Raw genomic sequence first — 22,291 nt, 5'->3', positions numbered from 1 at the left:
AAAAGTTATTAACTAAGGATCTCAAGACATGAGCCATACTAGCAGACAACAGCTGTAGGTCGCTGAAGGTTGCCCAAGACCAAGCCAGAGATGATTGGACCTGCATCACCTCCATTTTTCCATCATCCGAAACTGAAATATCATTGATGACAAGTACACATAAGGGACTGATTGACATTGAAATTGGGACTCAAAAGAACTGTTGGCCCAGAAAGGAACTCACTACAGACTGATTCATTTGCCTCTCAGCATAATCATTATGGCTTGTCTCATTTTTGGTTCTTATAAGTGTATTTCTTGTATCACATGATCTCAGGCATCTAGGGAAAATAATGTACAACATAAACTGATGAACAAAAATAGACCCGAAGGCAGGGAAGCATCGATAAGACTGTCAAACCTCAGAGGTAAGGTAGGGGAGGGTGGGGGAAAAGGGAGAGATCAACCAAAGGACTTGTATGCATGCATATAAGCCTAACCAGTGGTCATGGACAACAGGGAGAGTGGGGGCATACGTGGGGAGGGCTTTGGGATGGGAATGGGGGGATGAGGACAATTATGTGATACCATAATCAATAAAGAAATTTTAAAAAAAAGAATGCAGAGAGCATAAGGCAGTGAGAATGGCCTTCACAGACCTCCATCCACAGGGAGTTTAACTTCTGACACTGAATTACCAGGAGACCCAAGAAAAACAAGGTTCCTACAGGCTGCACCTAATCAATGACAAAGCAATAAGAGTGGCCTATTTGGGAAACATGGCACTCCGCCGAAAGCTGGTTTTTGATTGATGAGTTCCTCACGACCTCTCCTACTCTAGACAGCAGTCTAGGGCACTTCCCCAATCTTCCTCTCATCACAAAATGTGAGTTTATATTGAGCTCCAATTCCTCATCCTATTAACAACCTGTTATGAAATCAGCATAGGAAAGGATCAATTAGCATATGTTTTTAACATAAGGAATTGAGGATATAATAGTGATCAGCTGTAAATATCCCTAAAAATTTAAATATATCAAATATTAAAATGAAGGACTTGAACCTTAGTTTTATTTATGAAAGAAAAGATGTAAAGGTGTTGTCACTGCTGAGATCAGCAGAACTGGTTCAAACAGTAATGTCTTGCATCCATAACAAGATATCCTTGGAGGGTGGTTCTGAAAGCTCAGTTCTTATGTGTTTTTAATTTAGTTCACCTGGGCTGCCAGATGAGCCAGAGGTTGGGGAGCCGGGTGAAAAAGGCAAAAGGATAAAGAAGAACAAACTTGCAGCTACAAAATAGTCTTGAGGATGTAAAGTACAGTATAGTTGATAATAATCTAATAACAATATTATGTCAGGTGAGTGCAGGAATTATCATGAGTTATATAAATGTCTAACCACTATGCTATAGACCTGAAACTAATATAATATTGAATTTCAACTTCAATCAAACATAAAACATTTAGATAAAAATAAAAAAGACATCAAGTTTTGCAGAATACACAGGAAACATATTAGCAGTTTTGAAAGGTGCAAAAGTTTGAAAAACAAATGGATAACAATACAAGAAATCTGGGAACTGACAAATCAAAACAGCCTTTAAACAGACATGATGAAAATAAATATCTTTACATGTAAAAAAAAAAAGACATGAACTAAAGATATGTTCAGGTGTTACACTGTGCATACAAAAATGCAATATAACCTGGCCAGTATGGCTCAATCATTGAGCATCAACCTATGAACCAGGAGGTCATAGAGTGATTCCAGTCAGGGCACACACCCGGGTTGTGGGCTCAATCCCCAGTAGGAGGCAGCCAATCAATTATTCTCTCTCATCATTGATGCTTCTACCCCTCTCTTCCTCTTCCTTCCTTTCTGAAATCAATAAAATATATTTTTATAAAAGCAATATGGTGGACTAGAAACTGCCTTCCTAGAAGCTCTATTGCTATAGAGCATTTGATTACTTTAAATTTCATTTGTTTAGATAACTTACTGTAGGAGTCCAAGCTATCTATAGTTCCCTAGAACCCAATGAACTTCACAGGGTATTTGCCTTTTTCCCAAAGCTAGGTAGCAGAGCCCTCCACTATTATTTTTCAGCAGAATGCAGTGAAATGACTGTTTCATTGCCTTAACCATAGCATCTACCTCTCCTTAGGTAGGTAGCATGGTACACTCAATAGGGCCTAGGCTTTGGAATCAAGTATACCTGAATCTGAATCTCAATAAGCCATTCTGCTTTTCTAAGACTCTTTCCTTATGTGTAAAAGGGTTATGATAATATGGATATTCAATAGCCTGATTTACATGGAGTGCCTGGCATAATGCATGACATACAGTAGGTGCTCATTATTTGTTTCCATCCTCACTTTGCTCTCCCTACCTCCACCCACTTAGTCCAAACATGAGAGCTATCCCATATTCAGCAAAGTCACTTATTACCGTAGCTACTCAAGCTTTAGGTTGCCTATCTTTAGAAAAAGTGGGGATAAAAGCAGGAAGAGAAAACCAATAATTAGCCCAATTTTCTACCCTATTCTTCTAGTTAGGGAATGAGTTGGAGAGCAGAGTGCCAACATGCCTTCAAGTGGAACAGTAAAGAGACTGATGCCAAAATGGAAGTCACTCCTCACACCCAGTTGTACAAGCATCAGGTATTGTCCAAGTGCAGCAAGAACATAATAAAACCTTAGATGCAGACTTGGGCCTAGGATCATCTTCTTTAGCTTCATGGCACATGGACAAGAAATAAGACACAAGCCAGGATCAAAAGAAGCCACCTGGATAGTCTCAGATTTGAATTCCCTGCACTTTCAATTCTCAAGGAAAACCGATTTGTTTCTGACTAGTAAATAATGTTGGCAACCCAACATCAGATGTATAATGCAGGGAATAAGAGCAGAAAATAGGGGATCCAGAAAGCAAGATGGCAAATTGCTGACCTTAAAGGCTGAGAGCTTGTCCACATGGTTTGCCTGGACTGAACAGAGATTTTGTTTTAAAACTTTGAATTTGTTCCAAACAATCTTAATGTTTTATAATTAGGAGATTTCATGCAACATTATTTATTTTCAGTTCCTTTTAAAAATTAAAATTGCTCGCAACACTAGGCTGACATCTCTGCTTGGTAACATAGGCTAGAACAGAATGGAGCTGCTGATTTTACATAGCAAATGTGATTGCTAATAGCCACAGTTCCCACCATTTTCTACTGTAACCCTTCGGGCCTGTTTTACTTGTTCATATTACCTTTTTAGATTCTAGAGGTATTTGAATTTGAACCACAGTGTACAGCGATAACTGTTTAACAACTGGCTCTCTGGGGAGAAAAGTCATCCTGATTTTTAGAAATTTCCAATTTCTATTATAAAATATCACCATCATGGCCAATTTCAAAACACCAATGTGTGGTCACTTAATATGGAGTTGATAAAATGTGTGCACAATCACCTTTCACAATCTGTTGCGAGCTGGCTCCAGAACATCACTGGTTTTAATCAACTCAGAAAAGCTTCAGCAATTAAATGTTATGGTCAGTTGCATGAACCAAGAGACCTATTCAGAGGCTGAGAGTCATAAATTAACCATAAACAGACAGATTCAACAGTTGACATGGAACCCATCATTAAGTCAACACTACTTTCTTGTTCCCTACCTTTCTTTTTAGTGTTTATTGGATTTATTGGAGTGACATTAGTTAATAAAATGATATGGGTTTCAGATATATAATTCTATAAATCATAGTCTGCATATTATATTGTGTTCACCATCCCAAATCAAGTCTCCTTCCATCACCATTTATTGCCCCACCACCACCCAATACACTTTTCTACCTCCTCCTATCCTCTTTTCTCTGGTAATAAGCATACTGTTGTCTGTGTCTATGAGGCTTTTTTTTTTCACTTAATCCATTCACCTTTTTCATCCAGCCCCTCAAAACCCTCCCCTCTTGACAGCTGTCAGTCGGTTCTCTATCCTTGAGTCTGTCTCTATTTTGTTATTTTGTTATTTTGTTATTTTGTTAATTAGATTCCACATATAAGTGAAATCATATGGTATTTGTCTTTTTCTGACTGGTTTATTTCATTTAGCATAATACTTTCCTGGTCCATCCATGCTGTCCCAAAAGGCAAGATTTTCTTCTTTTTTATGGCCCAGTAATATTCCATTATATAAATGTGCCATGGCTTTTTTTTTTAAATAATTTTTTTATTGTTCAGATTATTATAGTTGTTCCCCTTTTCCTTACATAGCTCCCTTCCCCACAGTTTTCACCCCACCCCATGCCCTTACTCCCCCATTGTCCTCATCTATAGGTGTAAGATTTTTTTTAATATTTTCTAATTGAGTTTTTACAGAGAGGAAGAGAGAGGGATAGAGAGTTAGAAACATCGATGAGAGAGAATCATTGATCAGCTGCCTCTTGCACACCCCCTACTGGGGATGTGCCCACAACCAAGGTACATGCCCTTCACCGGAATAGAACCCGGGACCTTTCAGTCCACAGGCTGACACTCTATTCACTGAGCCAAACCGGTTTCGGCAAGGGTGTAAGATTTTTGTCCAATCTCTTCCCGCACCCCCACACTCCCTTCCCTGCCAAGAATTGTCAGTCCACTTCCTTTCTATGCCCCTGATTCTATTATATTCACCAGTTTATTCTGTTCATTAGATTTTTTATTCACTTGATTTTTAGATTCACTTGTTGATAGATGTGTATTTGTTGTCACTTTGTTGTTCATAATTTTTATCTTTACCTTTTTCTTCATCTTAGAGAATACCCTTCAGCATTTCATATAATACTGGTTTGGTAGTGATGAACTTCTTTAGTTTTTCTTGTCTGTCAAGCTCTTTATCTGACCTTCAATTCTGAATGATAGCTTTGCTGGGTAGAGTAATCTTGGTTGTAGGTTCTTAAAATTCATCACTTTGAATATTTCTTGTCACTCCCTTCTGGCCTGCATAGTTCCTGCTAAGAAATCAGCTGACAGTTGTATGGGTACTCCCTTGTAGGTAGCTAATCTTGGTGCTTTTAAGATTCTCTCTTTGTCTTTTACCCTTAGTATTTTAATTATGATGTGTCTTGGTGTGGTCCTCTTTGGATTCCTCTTGTTTGGGGTTCTCTGCACTTCCTGGACTTAGAAGTCTCTTTTTTTTCACCAGGTAGGGGAAGTTTTCTGTCATTATTTCTTCAAATAGGTTTTCAATACATTGCTCTTTTCCTTCTTCTGGCACCCCCATAATTTGTATGTTGTTATGCTTGAAGTTGTCCCAGAAGCTTCTTACACTATCTTCATATTTTTGGATTCTTTTTGCTTTTTGCTTTTCCGGTTGGGTGTTTTTGCTTCTTCATATTTCAAATCCCTGACTTGATTCTTGCAATCATCTAGTCTTCTGTTGGATCTCTGTATATTATTCTTTATTTCAAACAGTGAATGCTTAATTTATGATTGGTCCTTTTTCATATCTTTGAGAGTCTCACAAAATTTCTCAGAGGTATCTAGAAGATTCTTGAGTAACCTTATAACCATGGTTTTGAACTCTATATCCAGTATTTTGCTTTCATCCATTTCTTTCATTTGTGACTTGTTTCTTTGTCTCCACATTTTAGCTGCTTCACTGTGTTTATTTCTAAGTATTAGGTAGCTGCTAAGTCTCCTTGAATTGGTAGAGTGGCTTTGTGTGGTTGGTGTCCTATAAGGCCCAGTGTCTCAACCTCTCCAGTCACCTGAGGTGGACATTCTTGGTGCACCCCTTTGTGGGCTGTTTGCACAATCTTGTTGTAGTTAACCCTTGATTGCTGTTGGTATCAGTGGGAGGAATTGATCTCGAGGCCAATTGGCTGTGATGACTAACCATATCTATTCTGGAAGATCTGTTATGCAGGAGACACCCTTATGGGGCAGGACTTGCTTCAGTAGGGTTTTGGTGCTCACTGAGTCTGCCCCTTGAGTGTGTCTCTTATGGATATGAATATTTGTAATCCACTATGGTCTCACTCTGATCACTGGGTGCACTGGCTCTTGGATCTCCAAGGAGGTGCAAGGTCAGCCACTGTCTGGGGCAACCCAGCAGGAGCTACAGAGACATCTTCAGATTTCTCCTCTTAGTACAGGGTTTGGAAGTGTCCAGAGGAGGCCCAGCTGTGAAGCAAGGCTGCTGCTTCTGAAGCTGTGCTTTAGGCCTTCTTTTGGAATCTCTGGGGCTCTCTGACCCAGCTGCAGTTTGTTTAGGCAAAAGGACAGGCCATTCATATGCAAAAGCCGATGCACACAGCTTGGGTGGGGTTGTAAATTGTGTGGAGTGGAGTAAAAAGCAATGGCTGCCCTGAACTGGAGAAGTCCCTGGTTTTTCAAACAATGATCACTGTGAGTTCCTCTAAGAGTAAGCCGCCCTCACATTGCATTCCTGTCCTGATGCCAGATAGTCTAATTTCTCCCCGTATGTGCTTGGGTCCCTCAGAATCTCACCCAGAACTGGAGTTCAGAGCAAGTAGGAGCTTGTATCACCCTCCTGGTTTAAGCAGCACATCCAGGTGCCAGCACTTTCTGTGCCTCCTCACCTCTTATAGGTCTCAATGAGCTTTCTTCACCTCTCTAGTTGTGGAACGTCCTCTCAGCCAGCTTTCGTGTGGTTATGGGTGGTAGTTGTCCTGCTGTTTAGTTGTGGCTTTGATGTGGTTGTAAGAGGCAGCAAGTATAGATGCTTACCTATGCCACCATCTTGGTTTCTCCACCCAGCTTTTTTATCCAATCATCTGACCATGGGCACTACCTCTTTTTAAAAAATCCCACAGGCCAATTATCCAGGATTTGGGCATGGGTAATCTGGAAAGTACGTGTGGACTGATTAAAGGTTGGCACTAGCTTAATGAGGCCAGATGATAAAGTACAGGCCCCCAGACAGTACTGCCAAGTTTTGCCTGTCAACTGAATACTGAACTCCTTTTATCCGTATGAGAAGGCAACTAGAGGGAAGAGCAGTAAGCTACCTATTTAGAAGTCAAGTTGAGAGTGAAATGGAAATAGACTGTGAATTACGTTAAAAAATCTCTTCTAAACTAGAACTGTGAAGCTGCAGAACACATATGCAGTTGGCAAAGACCACAAGCAGGGACATCATCCTCTTCCATATATACTGGAAAATGACTAACTATGCATAGAATAGTACGATAGAAGGTCCAAATTTTAATGGACCATAGAAACAACTTGGTCCAAATCTGATTAACTTTACAAAGGGAGAGACTGAAGCCCAGTGGAAGAAGGGTTAGTGACTCAACTTGGTCTGGAAGCCAGGTTTTGTGACAGTCAGTCTGGAGCTTTCCCTTCCACCCCATACTGCCTCTCAATGAGTTAAAAAGTGAAAGATTCAGTCCACCAAGTAGTTGTGTTGCCAAACCAGCAACATGAATAATATTTTTTGACTGAATCGACTGTCTGTTTAGGCATCATGTAGACACAGTCAAACACTCATCTCCAATTTTCTCTGTGTTTGGATGATTTTAAAACCTAGCAGAGAGAATCTGCATGTTCAAGGAATTATGCCAAGAAAATCTGAAAATCTAAACAGTCACTCTCATATTGGTCCTATAAACAAATTTCCAAGTTTATTTTTATTTATTTTTTGCTTTTCATATTAAAGAAAATATGATGTTCTAGCCACAAGAGAAGCAACATCAAAATGTGCATGGATTCTTTAATTTAGAATTATAATTCTTGGCTCTAGTCCTTTCTCTTTCTGGATGGGTCATATTCCTAACTCCTGGTCACTGCAGTCCTCGGTTTCCCTGTATGTCAAATGCAAGAGTTGAACTCCACGATTTCTCAGGTTACTACAAGATCTAAGAATCTTGGATTGCAAAGTCATATTGTAGGTGTCCACTCATTTAAAGTATTGGAACATTCCAACCTAATTTTTTCTGGCCACAGAACATTTTAGAACCCAAGTGCCCAAGACATTTGCTGAGCCCCCAAAAGCTTGCAAAAGTTGGTAGTTGGAGTTATTCTCCACAACAGCTAATTTACACAGGCAGCACAAAATATCTATTCTCATTAGGGACCTCTTCTCACTGCCTTTGAATTTTCCTGGTAACCTCTCAGTCATAAAAACTGCTTGTAATAGAAAAAAAAATATCCAAGAATCATACTTTTAAAAATAAAAAGCCTAAACCCAATGAACCTTTTACTAGATTATGGGCTCCAGTGCTTATTCCTCAAGGGACTCTTGTGAAATCAGAGGGAAACACACACACACACACACACACACACACACACACAAAAAAAAAAAAAAACAAAAAAAACAAACAAAAAAAAACTTGAGAACAATCAGACACAGAAATGTCAAACTAAAGTTTGAGTTTATTTAATTTTATTGTTTTCAAATCTAGCAAGAGTTGGTGGAAAGGCATAAAGAACATAGAGAAATCCACTCCCAGATACAAAAATCTATGTGCTCAACCATGTTTTTCTGTCACTTACAGTTCTCCACTATTAATGGAACTTAAGTCAAACAAGAGTTTCTTTTATGCTTTCTCTCCCAGCTCCCTGCTTGCTAAATCCTGTGCAAACTTGTAGCAGTTTCCAAGCACATGGTTGTGAAATTATCAGGGCTGGACTAATGCCAGTAAAAACCAATTTATTGGGGTACTGAAATTAACTAAAACCTAGAAAGCTTGATTAATTGTGGCACAGCACAGCAAGGAGCATTCAAGGAGGAGACCATCAGGCCAGAGCACATGCAGGAACTCTGTCCTGCTCCTCAATGTACACTACACGAAAAGAAGAGTTCCTTCTGTGGACAGAGATTTTCTGCTCTTGCTACTTATTCATAATAACAAAAATGTCGTGTTTGAGTCCAGCAGGGAAAATGGTAGTTAGTGGGTCTTAGCTACCTATGTAATCAGCCAATCCCATAATAGTAGTTCTTGGGATTAATTTCATTTAATTTAATTATCATCTTCAGGCAGCCCATTTGAGGAGCTCGGCTTTTTTAAAAAAAATAACATGGGCTAAATATGCCTTTGGATAGTCATTGTTGACATCCAGTGCTTTTGTGATTTCTTGAAACACCTTACCACTTAAGACAAGGAGAAGGAGAGTAACTATATGGCAAATGATTAGGGTTAAAAAAGATATTGTTGTTTTAACAGACCAATGCCTTTACATTCAGGTCTTATTTAAAACTATTTCAGAACAATCCATTGCAAAAAAAAAAATACTCCTCATCTAACAGTACTAAGTCCAATGTCTAAAGGCTTCCTAGGTGCTTATCAAAGGATGCCCTTGAATGCCTAGGCAGTGGCAGCAGGAAGACTTTTCAACCATCAGAAAAATGTGCTGCTGTAAAGTGCTTACTTGTGAGCAGGTGGTGGTTCCAGGCTTCTGTCCAGCTGTCTTAGAAACCTAGCATGGGCACAGTTACTTAACATTTGAGCTTCTAGAATACCAGTCCAGCTCTGGCTGGTTCCCTTTGTCAGCACCAGGCCTAAAGCCTACCTGAGTTCATCTCAGCTGACATTTATCAGGATGCTGCAGAACAATTGTACTATGGTTAAAGCATTGAATCCTTCCTTGATGTTGGGTAAGTTGCTGCTGACACAAACTTTCCCCAGTGTTCTCTGAAGACTCCACTGCTTCTGCCCCTACCTTATGATCCTTGGGTTCTCCCCATGATTCACAGCTAAAAGGTTACTGGCCAGTAGAGAAGAAGCCTTCATTAACCTGTAATAGTGGAACTTCTGTCATATATTCTAGTTAGTTATTGCATATGATGGACCAGAAATTAACTATTTTGGATATCACTCAAAGTACATCACAAAATGATATTGTAGTGGTGAAGAGAATCTTTTTGGAAAAACCAACCTATGATCTACATGAGAAAAACAACAAGCTATTTTACTGCTAAGGGTACTCCCAAAGCCATGAGCACTGGCACTGCTGCAGGCTCATTGGGTATAGAGCAAGGTATCTAGCATAAGCACTAGCCCAAAATAGGTGTGGAGAGAGTGTGCTTAGAGGAAGGTAGCTCTGACTTCTAATGGAGCTGCTTTTGCAACATTTTCCTGCCATGATTTTCCCTAATAGTAGGCCAGCTCTGAGGGATTTTATTTATTTATTAATTAATTAATGAATTTATTTATTTATTTATTGTGAATTTTATTTATTTATTTATTTTTATTTTTTTATTGATTTTTTTTGCCCCCCTCCCTCTCTCCCACACATCCCCTCCCTCCCCAGAGTTTTGTGTCCATTGGTTGTACTTATATGCATGTATAAAAGTCCTTCGGTTGATCTATTATCTCCCCCAGATCTTCCTCCCCTCCCCGCTGTAATTTGACAGTCTACTTGTTGATATACTGTCTCTATATCTATCTTTTGGTTCATCAGTTTATAATGATCTTTATTATCCACAAATGAGTGAGGTCATGTGGTGTTTCTCTTTCATTGATTGGCTTATTTCACTCATCATGATGTTCTCCAATTCCATCCAGTTTGCTGCAAATGATGAGAATTCCTTCTTTTTTATGGCAGCATAGTATTCCATTGTGTAGATGTACCACTGTTTTTGGATCCAATCATCTGCTGACGGACACTTAGGCTGTTTCCAAATTCTGGCTATTGTAGATTGTGCTGCTATGAACATAGGGGTGCATATATCCTTTCTGGTTGGTGTTTCTAGTTTCTTGGGATATATTCCTAGGAGTGAGATTACTGGGTCAAATGGGAGTTCCATTTTCAGTTTTTTGAGGAAATTCCACACTATTCTCCACAGTGGTTGCACCAGTCTGCATTCCCACCAGCAGTGCACTAGGGTTCCTTTTTCTCCGCAACCTCGCCAACACTTGTCATTTGTCGATTTGTTGATGTTGGCCATTCTGACAGGTGTGAGATGGTACTGCATGGTTGTTTTGATTTGCATCTCTCGGACAATTAGTGACTTTGAGCATGATTTCATGTGCCTTTTGGCCTTCCTTCTGTCTTCTTTTGAAAATATTCTATTTAGGTCCATTGCCCATTTCTTAATTGGATCATTCACCTTCCTTTTATTTAGTTGTATCAGCTGTCTGTAGATGTTGGAGATTAAACCTTTATCAGTGGTGTTATTTGCAAATATGTTCTCCCACACCATGGGCTTTCTTGTTGTTTTGTTGATGGTTTCTTTTGCTGTAGAAAAGCTTTTTATTTCAAGGTAGTCCCATTTGTTTATTTTCTCTTTAGCTTCCATTGCCCTAGGGGCAGTATCAGTGAAGAAGTTCTTTTTGCATACGTCTGAGATTTTGCAGCCTGTGGATGCTTCTGGTATTTTTATGGTTTCCCGTCTGATGTTTAAGTCCTGCATCCGTTTTGAGTTTATTTTTGTGTACGGTGTAAGTTGGTGATCTAGTTTCATTCTTTTGCATGTGTCTGCCCAACACCATTTATTGAAGAAACTGTCTTAACTCCATTGTATATTTGTGCCTCCTTTGTCAAATATTAATTGAGCATAGTGATTTGGGTTGATATCTGGGTTGCTAATTCCTTTCCATTGATCTATATGTCTGTTCTTGTGCCAGTACCAGGCTGTTTTGAGAACAGTGGCTTTGTAATACAGTTTGAAGTCTGGTATTGAGATCCCTCCTACTTTACCCTTCTTTCTCAGGATTGCTGTGGCTATTCTGGGTCTTTTATTGTTCCAAATGAACTTTTGGAGAGTTCTTTCTAGGTCAGTGAAATATGTTGTTGGTATTTTAATGGGGAGTGCATTGAACCTATAGATTGCTTTAGGAGGTATGGACATTTTGATGATGTTGATTCTACCAATCCATGAACATGGTACGTTCTTCCATCTCCTTACATCTATCTCTTTTTGCAGTGTCGTGTAGTTTTCTGCATATAGGTCTTTTACTTCCTTAGTTAAATTTATTCCTAGGTATCTTAATATTTTTGGTGCGATAGTAAATGGAATTGCTTTTTTAGTCTCTGTTTCTGTAGTTTCACTGTTGGTGTATAGAAATGCCATGGATTTCTTGGCATTAATTTTCTGTGCTGCTACATTGCCAAATTCATTTATTAAGTCAATTAGTTTTTTAATGGAGTCTTTTGGGTTTTTTATGTACAATATCATGTCATCTACAAATAAGGATAACTTTACTTCTTCTTTTCCAATTTGGATGCCTTTTATTTCCTCCTCTTGTCTAATTGCAATGGCTAGTACTTCCAGTACTATGTCAAACAGGAGTGGCGAGAGTGGGCATCCCTGTCTTGTTCCTGTTCTTAGAGGGAATGGTTTTAGTTATTGCACATTGAGTATAATGTTGGCTGTGGGTTTATCATATATGGCTTTTATTATGTTGAGGTATGATCCTTGTACTCCCACCTTGTTAAGAGTTTTTTAAGGAAAGGGTGTTGGATTTTATCAAATGCTTTTTCTGCATCAATTGATATGACTATATGATTTTAATATTTCAATTTTTTTATGTGATGTATCACATTTATTGATTTGCAGATATTGTACCATCCTTGCATTCCTGGAATAAATCCTACTTGGTCATGTTGTATGATCTTTCTGATGTTCTTCTGGATTCGATTTGCTAGAATTTTGTTGAGGATTTTGGCATCTATGTTCATAAGTGATATTGGCCTGTAATTTTCTTTCATTGAGTTGTCTTTATCTGGTTTTGGTATTAGGGTGATGCTGGCTTCATAGAAGTAGTTTGGAAGTGTTCCTTCCTCTTGGATTTTTTGGAAAAGTCTGAGGAGGATAGGTTTTATTTCTTCCTTGAATGTTTGGCAAAACTCTCCTGTGAAGCCATCTGGCCCTGGGCTTTTGTTTGCTGTAAGCTTTTTGATGACTGTTTCAATTTATTCCCAAGACACTGGTCTATTGAGATTTTTAGATTCTTCCTGATTGAGTTTTGGAAGTTTGTATTTTTCTAGGTATATGTCCATTTCCTCCAGGTTGTTCAGTTTGTTGGCATACAGTTGTTCGTAGTATTTTGTAACCATCTGTTGTATTTCGGTGGGGTCTGTTGTTATTTCACCTCTTTCATTTCTGATTTTGTTTATTTGGGTCCTCTCTATTTGTTTCTTGGTTAGCCTGGCTAGAGGTCCATCTATCTTGTTTATTCTTTCAAAGAACCAGCTCTTGGTTTTGTTGATCTTATGTATTGTTTTTTTTGGTCTCTATGTCGTTTATCTGTGCTCTGATTTTTGTTATTTCCTTCCTTCTGCTTACACTGGGCTTTTCTTGTTGCTCCTTTTCTAACTCTTTGAGTTGTAGAGTTAGATCATCTGTTACCCTTTTTTCTAGTTTTTTGCAATAGGCTTGTAAGGATATGAACTTCCCTCTCAAGACTGCTTTTGCTGTGTCCCATAGATTTTGGATTGTTGTGTTTTCATTGTCATTTGTTTCCAGGATGTTTTTAATTTCTTCCTTGATTTCTCTGGTAACCCAGTCCTTGTTTAATAGCATGCTGTTTAGTCTCCATGTGTTTGATTTCTTTGGATTATTTTTATTGTAGTTAATTTCCAGTTTTATGCCATTATGGTCTGAGAAGATACTTGATATGATTTCTATCTTCTTGAATTTGAAGAGACCTTGCCTATGACCCAAAATGTGGTCTATCTTTGAGAATGTCCCATGTGCACTTGAGAAGAATGTATATTCTGTGGCTTTGTTGTGGAGTGTTCTGAAGATGTCAATTAATTCCATCTGGTCTAGTGAGTCACTTAGGATTGATATTTCTTTGCTGTTTTTTTGTTTAGATGATTTGTCGAAGGGTGACAGTGGGGTATTAAAATCTACTATGATTGTATTGCTATTAATCTCTCTCTTAATGTCCTCCAGCAGTTTTTTTTATGCATTTGGTTGCTCCTGTATTGGGTGCATATATATTTACCAGGGTTATTTCTTCTTGTTGGATTGTTCCCTTTAGTATTATGAAGTGGCCTTCATTATCTCTTATTATGTCCTTCACTCTGAGATCTAATTTGTCAGATATAAGTATTGCTACCCCAGCTTTTTTTTCATTTCCATTTGCCTGGAAAACTTTTTTCCATCCCTTCACCCTCAGTCTGTGTGCATCTTTTTTTCTGAGGTGGGTTTCTTGTAGACAACAGATGTATGGGTCTTGTTTCCTTATCCAATCTGTTACCCTATGTCTTTTGATTGAAGCATTTAATCCATTTACATTTAAGGTTATTATTGATAGGTACACATTTGACGCCATTTTTATTCTATACCCGTGTTCCTTCTTCACTTCCTATTTCTTTATTTTTACAGTAGACCCTTTAGCATTTCTTGCATTGCTGGTCTGGTGGAGATAAATTCCTTCAGTCTTTTTTTGTCTGTGAAGCTCCTGATTTCCCCTTCAATCTTGATTGATAGCCTTGCTGGGTACAGTATTCTTGGATTCAGACCCTTCCTTTGCATGACTTTGTATATTTCATCCCATTCCCTTCTGGCCTGATAAGTTTCTGTTGAGAAATCAGTTGCTAGTCTGATGGGGGTTCCTTTGTATGTAACTTTCTGTCTCTCTCTGGCTGCTTTTAAGATTCTTACTTTGTCGATGTTGTTTGCCAATTTAATTATAATGTGCCTTGGAGTCTGTCTTCTGGGATTCATTTTGCTGGGGACTCTGTGAGCATCTTGGATTTGTGTGGGTTTTTTCTTCTCTATCTCAGGAAAGTTTTCTGTCATTATTTCTTGAAATACTTTTTCCATGTCTACCTCAGTTTCCTTTCCTTCTGGAACCCCTATTATACGAATATTATTATTTTTTTTTATTGTCCCAAAGCTCCCATAGGCTCTCCTCCTGCTTTTTAATCTTTTTTTCTAGAAGCTGCTCTAATTGGTTATTTTTTTCCATCATGTCTTCTAGCTCACTGATGCGGTCCTCTGATTCATCTAGTCTACTCTTGATGCATTCTATTGAGTTCTTCATGGTAGTGATGTCATTTTTCATTTCTTCTTGGTTCTTCTTCAGTTCCTCTTGGTTCTTCTTCAATTCCTCTTGGTTCTTCTTCAATTCCTCATGGCTCTTCTTCACTTCCTCATGGTTCTTCCTCATTTCTTCTTGGTTATTGTCAAATTTCTCTTCCATTCTTTTTAGGCATCCTATGATCATTACTCTGAATTCTTGCTCTGGTAAGCTGCTTGCCTCTGACTCATTTACTTCCTTTTCTGGTGATGCCTGCTTTTCTTTCATGTGCGGACTATGTTTTTGTCTTTCCATGGCCTCTCTTTTCAGGATGTCTGGTTATGTGGTGTTCCTTCTCCTGCATTGAATTAAAGGTACAAAATACTACACTACCAGGTACAACACAAGAGGCACTTAACATGAATGTATTTACAAAATTAATAACCTCTAATAAAGGTGACCACTAGAGAAAGGTAACTTAGGGAATAGGAGAGAAGGAAGAAAGGTAAAAATAAAATAAAGAGAAATTTTAAAAATTAAAAAAAAAATTTAAATTAAAATTAAAAAGAATAAGTAAATAATAAATAATAAAAAAGAGGGATAAGAAAAAGAAGATAGAAAAAGAAGAAAAAAAGTAATGATAAAATGAAGTTGGAAAACATGGAAAAAAGAAGAGAGAGAGAGAGAGAGAGAGAGAGAGAGAGAGAGAGAGAGAAGAAGAAGCAAACTAAAAGAGAAATGGGAAACAAACTCTATATCTGTGGAGAAAATTGCCATACCACAACCTCTGAACCCAGCCAATGCCAATAACAATACTTGGAGATTAATACAAACTACAATATCCACTATTATTAAGTAAGGCTATGATATACAGAAGTAAAAGAAACAAACAAAAACAGAGGATTTAAAAAAAATACAAAGCAACAATAACAATACAGGGATAAGCATAACAATTTCACTAAAAAGCATAAAAAATCACAATAATCAACCTTCACACACAAACAATGCAAAAAGGATAGAGAGGAGAACATTTTTTTTTAACTAGTTAATATAGTGCAGATATTGGTATTTATACACTTGGATCAGGGGTTGGAACTTAGGTCTATAAGTATAGTGCGAGCTTTAGCAGAGGATATACAGAAAGAATAGAGGAAAAACTAAAGCAGGAAAGGGATAGGATAAACTATAGACTAAAGGGTGAAGTTTAGTAAGAGAGTGATGGTGTAAAGGTTGAGTTGAGATAGGGTTGAATGATGCTCTAGTAGAGATTAAGAATGAAGGTTACTCCCAATGTAAAATAAAAAAAAAAAATAAAATGGTACTGTAGAGGAAAAAAAGAAAAAAAAAAGAAAAAAAATTGCAAAATAGCAGTAGTAATAGTGATGATAGAGATTGAAAAATGTAATAATTGAAAAGGTAAAATCAAGTAAAGAAAAAATAAAAAAAATTGTTTCTTAAGTAAAAGATATGAAAAATGAAAATTAAATAAAAGATGTAAAAAATGAAAATAAAATAAAGAATAGTAAAATTAGCATAAAAATGTCCAGTAGTGGTCATTCACTTCCTCAGTTAATGTATTTGGCACTCCTGATTCTCGGACCAGACAGTCTTGCAGTTCCCAGCATTCCACTGCACCTCAGTTTTGTAAGGTAATCCTTAATTTAAGTAGGCTTTATCTTAGTTATTTGTGTCCATTTATTTTTGATTAATTAAAAAAAAAAAAGGCAATTTGTAATTCAGCTCTTAGGTGTTAGTGTTTCCGGTTTGACCTCCCAGTCTTTTTGGTTGCTCTGGCCTTCTTTCTCTATGGCTCTAGCTGGCAGGGTGCCAGCTGGCTCCCAGACTATCTCTTCTGGCTCTGATCCCTTGTTTCTAGGAAGGCAATTTCCCCCTGCAATTTCCCCAGATATGCCCAACTGGGCAGTCCTTCCCTAGTATTCCGAAGCTAGGTAAGGGGATCAGGCGCCAAGGTGTCTAGATGTTCTGCCTTTGTCGGGACAGCTGAGATTCTTAACACTCTGTCCTGTGTCCCCTGGCTTTTTTTAAAAAAAGAATTCCTGCTTCTGGGGAAGCTTATGTCAAACACAGCACTAGGTGTTGCTGCAGCCTTCTTTGGGCTCAGCTCAGCAGGCGCTCCCCGCTACAGTTGAGGAGGGGCCTTGCCGGAGCTCCTGCTATGGCTGCCTGCGCCACGGCCGCGGGACCAGGAACCCTCAGGCTATCCCCGCAAACTCTGACCTTTCCGTGGGTGAACAAAGAACTCCCTTGAATCTACGTGTTTGCGCCGATTCGGGCTTCTCAGCTGCTCGATGGACCTCTCCGCTGGAGTTTTCCAGGCCTCAGAGAAGCTACTCCTTTCCTGGTAAGTTGGCGCAGCCTTCTCTCCGAGCCGCAGCCCGCAGCTCGCTGCCGCCGCCACCGCCGCCGCGGCAGTGCTGGCCACCCGGCCAGGAAATCCTGTCCAGCGGACAGCTCCCTACCTTCCTTGAGAACTCCGCTGCCCCTCAGCTGCCAATCAACATTCCCTGAGCGACTTAGACGCTACTTTTATCTGTTCTGGGACCAGAGTCAGAACAAGTCTGACTGTTCGGTCCCCATCTTCAAGCTCCGCCCACCCATTTTTCACAAATTAGAAAGATCACACAACTAGTAAGTACTGCCATAATTCAAACCCATCTGTCTGAATCTAAGACTGTGTTTTTAATCATTTGCTGTCCTACCCATTCTGTGTTTCCACATGTTCAAGATCGTGGGCCATGTGCCTACACATACCACTACCTCTATTTTCTGCCCACACACACCCTGATAGGGAATGTCCCCAAATTTCCTATCTCCAGATTCTTTGCTCACCATATCTGTGCCCACTATATTTCATTCTCCAAACTTCCCCATCATCATGGTGTTTCACAGCTAAATAAATAGAATAAGCAGGGATCCAAAAATTATGTACAGTGGTGCCTCACACAACGAACTTAATTCGTTCCAGGAGCAAGTTTGTTATGCGAAAAGTTCTTTATGTGAAACGCGTTTTCCCATAACAATACATGTTAAAAAAAATAATTCGTTCTGTAGCATAAAATATGCTAAGATGACATAAAAAAAGATAAATTTTTTGTTATTATTTTTATTTAGATACATCTAAAAACATAATTTTTTTAAAAAAAAAACACACTTTTTTTAATTTTAAGACAGACTAAGTAGAGTCTACCGAATCTTGCACATCTTCATCCATTTTCTGCTTTTTGGCCGATGGTTTCATGAAAAACCTGTCCAAAGTCGTTTGTTTTTCTCTTTTCTCCAACATCTGCCAGAAATAACGGACAAGAGTATCGGAGTAAAGATCGTTGATCCTGTTTGCTTCAGCTGAATCTGGATAGTGGGCATTGGTAAACTCCTGAACTGCTTTCCATTTGACCAGGATGTTCTTGATGTCAGCAGTTGGGATTGGTTGATTGTTTGATTGTTGCTCCTCGTTATCAGATGACGCTTCCCTTTGAGCATTGTCCTGTTGCTGGACCAGAAGTGCTTGGAGCTCTTCAGTTGTCAGCTCTTCTTCGTGTTCCTCAATAAGCTCCTCTACATCCTCTTCCTCTACCTCTAATTCCAACCTTTGGGCCACTGTGATGATGTCCTTCACCACTTCTGTGTCATCAACTACTGCTTCTTCCTGGGTCCACGAAGGCACAAGCATCTTCCAGGCAGAAATGAGGGTCCTTTGTGACACTTCTGCCCAGGCCTTCTGTATAAGTCGTATTGCCATAAGGACATCAAATTTCTCCTTCCAAAACTTTCGGACAGTCATATTGTCTCCACCAAACTCGCATTCTTCAAACACCTTATTAAAGAGGGCTCTAGTGTAGAGTATTTTAAAGTTCGCAATAACTTGCTGATCCATTGGCTGAAGAATGGATGTGGTGTTTGGTGGCAAATACTGCACCTTGATAAAAGGATAATTTTTCTGCAATATTCCCTCTAGGTCTTTTGGGTGAGAAGGGGCATTGTCAAGTATCAGAAGGGCTTTGAGCGGCAGTTCTTTTTCCAGCAAGAATTTCTTCACGGCATGAGCGAAGGTTTCCAGAATCCATTCGTTGAAGATAACTTGGGTCACCCAGGCTTTTTGATTGGACTTCCAATGGACGGGCAGTTTGGACTTAATAACTTTATTTTTCTTGAAAATTCTTGGATTTTCAGAGTGATAAACCAATAGAGGTTTGATCTTGAGGTCTCCGCTGGCATTAGACGAAAACATAAGGGTAAGTCTGTCCTTCATGGCTTTGTGTCCTGGCAATTTCTTCTCCTCTTTTGTAATGAAGGTTCTGCTCGGCATTCTTTTCCAGAAAAGACCCGTTTCATCGGCATTGAACACTTGTTGTGGGCAGTATCCTTCATCCTTAAAACATTTTTGAAAGTTAATAGAGAACTTTTCTGCTTCTTTCTTGTCAGCACTGCCAGCCTCACCATGCATAGTAACGCTGTGGATTCCACACCTTTTCTTAAATCTAAAAAACCACCCCCTGCTGGCTTTGAATTCTTCTTCATTATCTTGATTGCTGCTACTTCCAGGGACGTTTTTCTTTAGATCGTCATAAATTCTCTTGGCTTTGTGACAGATAATATCTTGGGTTGTTAAGTCACCTTTCACCTGCCTGTCCTTAATCCAAATCGCTAATAGCCTCTCCATTTCCTCGTGGATTGAAGACCTATGTTTTTCATGAAATAGTTTTGATACTCCTTTGGCTACTTTGGCTGATTTGATTGCATCCTTATTTGTCAAAATGGTGAAAATGGTGGTCTTGCTGAGGCCAAACTCTTTGACGAGGTCACACTGTTTTACCCCACATTCACTCCTTCTAATTATTTCTGTTTCATTTCAACAGAAATCACCTTCCTGCTTTTTTTAGAAGCCATGATATAAAAAAAAATATTGAGTTTAACTTAAAAGGACGACTGCCGTGATACGTGAGTGATTTAATTCGTAATGAAGAACGATTGCCGCGATACGTGCTTAAGTTAAGCGCAGTGACTAACGACTGCCTGCAGTGCCTGCGCGGAAGGATGCAATACATTGGCAGCGATCTTGGAAGCTCGGGCGAAGCAGTCGTGGAAGCTCGGGCAAAGCGGTCGTGGAAGCTCGGGCGACTTCGTTGTGTGAAACGAAGTTCGTTGTATGAATCATGAAATCAAGTTCGTTGTGTGCAGCGTTAGCTGTGCGAGGCGTTCTTTATGCGAGGCACCACTGTACACCTAAAAAAATAAATAGACCTACCTTATCTTTTTAGAGTTTGTATTAGAAGAGGACTATCTGGTTATATTCATAACCCTAGAAATCATTTTTCAAGCAGAGACAGAAAAGCCAATAATATTAAGAAAAATAACAAAAATTGATGGTATTTAACTCTGCAGAGGAATCCTGTTGGATATTAATGGTTAAAAATTAACAACTCAGCTGTTTTGGGTCATCTTTGTGAAAGGCTGTAGATTTGGATAAATGACCTTCTACAACCCCAATTCAGCTGTCAAATGTTTAAAATAAGAGTTACCTTAATATAAACAATTAGTGGAACCAAAGATTTTTCTTTCCGCCATCATTCATGCTGTGATGTCCAAACTCTGAGGTAATGGAGGCTGATTTTAATGAATCAGCCTGATTTGGAGAAGGGTAATAGAATAACCCTAGGAAATACCTAAAAGGAAAGCATACATTGGTTAATATGTTAAAAAAAATATGCAGATACAAACTCAAAAGCTTTTCCTTATACAATCAAACCATAAACATGGCAGTCTTTGGTCAAATGGAATGGTCTGAGGGGGAAAGAAGAATAGGGACAGTTCCCTGCAGCTCATCCCAGGAACTAAAAGAGCATCTCACAGGACTTGTTTTGTAAGAACATAGTCTTTATAGTAAAAATACAGTGCAGTTGATTCTTGAACATGAAGGACTTAGGGATGCAGACCCCTGCACAGCCAAAAATTTGCATGTAACATTTGACTCCCTATAAACTTAAATTTTCCCTTGGTTTCTATGGGGTATTGGTCCCAGGACCCCCACCCCTATCCCATGGATACCAGATTCTCAAGTCTTTTATACAAAATGGTATAGAACAATGCATACAGTTGACCATTTGAATCTGCAGATTTCTAACCACAGATTGAAAATATTACAGGTATAGATTTATTGAAAAATACCTGCACATATGTGGAACCAGTTCTAAAAACTTGATGTTCAAGTGTCAACTGTATATCACTTAGCCTATTTTCTCTTCTTTTCCATAATAGTTTTGCCCATAAGACAGATAGGTGGGGTAGAAAAAGATCAAGAAAGAATGAGGCTCTTGGCTCAGCATTACCAATAAAATCATGTATTCATGTTTTAGAGTATCTCCCCATTTACTAAATAACATTTACTGTACTAAAGTTACTCCATTAATAGTGCCAACATACATCCAATTTATATTTCTTAATGTATTTCTCTTTCTTTGTCACAGTTAAGTACCTCATGATATTGACAAGTGCTACTTAGAGGTAAATTATTGGAAAAAGTATTTTTATGGAGATTTTGTGTGTTTTTATTTAAGAAGAAATGTGGTTTATATGGTCTACAAACTTATTTAAAGACTAGAGGCCCAGTGCATGAAATTTGTGCATGGGGGGGTGTCCCTCAGCCTGGCCTGCACCCTCTCCAATCTGGGATCCCCCTAACTGCTCTCCCCTGCCAGCCTGATCCCCCTAACTGCTTTACCCTGTCAGCCTGATCCCCCTAAGTGCCTCTGCCTTGGATCTGCCACAGTGGCTTTGCCCAGAAGGATGTTTGGAAGGTTGCCCGGAAGATGTCCAGTCTAATTAGCATATTACCCTTTTATTAGTATAGACTAGTGGCCTGGTTCATGAAATTCATGCACATGAGGGTGTCCCTCAGCCTGGCCTGCACCCTCTTGCAATCCAGGACTGCTGGCTACTAACTGCTCTCACCTGCCTGCCTGATCACCCCTAACCACTCTGCCTGCTGGCCTGCTCATCTTCATCTGCCCCTCCAATGGCCTGCTTGCCCCCAACTGTCCCCTGCCAGTCTGATAACCCCCAAGTACCCCTACTACTACCTACTCACCCGCAACTTCCCCCCTGCCAGCCTGATAACCCCCAACTATCCTCCCCTCTGGCCTGATCACCCCTAACTACCTCTGCCTTGGCCCCACCACCAAGACTTTGTCTGGAAGGCCTCCCGGTCTAAATTAGCATATTACCCTTTTATTAGTATAGATAGAGGCCTGGTGCACTGATGGGGGCTGGCTGGTCTGCCCTGCAGGGGGTCTCATATCAGGGTGGGGGTCATCTTGGGGGTTGGGGCCGGCCTGGGAAAGGGGCCAGGAGGCAGTTTGCAGGAAGTCCATGCTCTCATTAGGGTGGGGG

This window comes from Pipistrellus kuhlii, unplaced genomic scaffold, assembly GCF_014108245.1.
Source record: "Pipistrellus kuhlii isolate mPipKuh1 unplaced genomic scaffold, mPipKuh1.p scaffold_m20_p_29, whole genome shotgun sequence".
In the NCBI taxonomy this organism is placed as follows: Eukaryota; Metazoa; Chordata; class Mammalia; order Chiroptera; family Vespertilionidae; genus Pipistrellus; species Pipistrellus kuhlii.
The sequence above is the reverse complement of the archived record's forward strand: the minus strand, read 5'-3'. Positions refer to the sequence as shown.